This window comes from Eschrichtius robustus, chromosome 5, assembly GCF_028021215.1.
Source record: "Eschrichtius robustus isolate mEscRob2 chromosome 5, mEscRob2.pri, whole genome shotgun sequence".
NCBI lineage: Eukaryota > Metazoa > Chordata > Mammalia > Artiodactyla > Eschrichtiidae > Eschrichtius > Eschrichtius robustus.
In genome coordinates this window covers 115,690,623-115,691,821 of record NC_090828.1, presented here as the reverse complement: position 1 = coordinate 115,691,821, position 1,199 = coordinate 115,690,623, and positions in this window count along the sequence as shown.

Genomic DNA, 1,199 nt, shown 5'->3' with positions numbered 1-1,199 from the left:
TATGAAGTTTCTAAACCTTGTATCAAGCCTGCAGAATGCACTAAATTTGGAAATTCAAACTGCAATGAAGCCAAGTATCCCATGACTTCTCCACAACTAGTTATACAACATCAATTGGAAACCATATACAATCAAATGAATGTAGACAGAAGCAACTATAGCCTTCCTTTTTTTCCTTTTAGATGAAGACGGTATTTAAGGTGATGTCTTGGGCCGTTTCAGGGTGTTACTCAATTTCCTGGGTATCTCCCATGCACACAGGAGGTACACATGTTAGTTAACTTGTTTGTGCAACTATATGAAGGTAGTTAATACCACAAATCTGTATACGTAAAAAGAATTAAATGTTAAAGTCATGTTTTGTATTTTTAATGACAATGAAAAAAAGTGTAGTGCTGATATTTGTTACAAAAATGAACATTAAAAACATTCTTCGTGAAAAAAAGCCATACAGAAAAGGCAACCTAGATCCCATGCTCATCTTGTCTGCTTCAAATCCATCAAGGCTGTCTAAATGAGGGGGAAACTCAGTAATGGTTGCAGAAAAAGAAAACTGGATCAGGATGGAAAAAGACATTTTCATACAGTTGGGACAGCAGGTGAAAGTTGAAGTGGGGCTGAGTATTAAATTATAATGTAGACATCAGGATTTCCTCATTTAGGGGTTATGTGCTGGTTCCTTGGGCAAAACACACTGAGCATTTTGTGTGAGGTGGCAAATGTGAGTACTTTTGGCCATTACTGAAACTTTTCTGTACATTTTAAATTACTGGTAAGTAAATTACTTTTCTAGACAACCGTGTCAGTATCATGCCAGAAAATCAGACAAGACAGACATCAAATTTTGTTATAGAGGCCAAGACTTACCCAGACCAAGTTCAACCAAAGTTGTGATACTTATTTCCCTTGTAGGAGTCCACATGGTATTAAGAGGCACCGTGGGAAGAGTATATTAGTAGCTACCATGTCTTGGGTCTTGTGGATTACCTGGGGTGCAGTAGAAACTGTGAGATTTTAGTATTGCAATTTTTCACATTACTTCAAAAAATATGTTAAAAAATAAATTCAGTAAAGTTGCAAAATATGGAATCAATATACACAAATCAGTTTTGTTTCTATACACTAATAATGAACACCAACAAGAAAAATTAAGAAAACAATCCCATTTACAATTCCATCAAAAAGAACAAACTATTTAG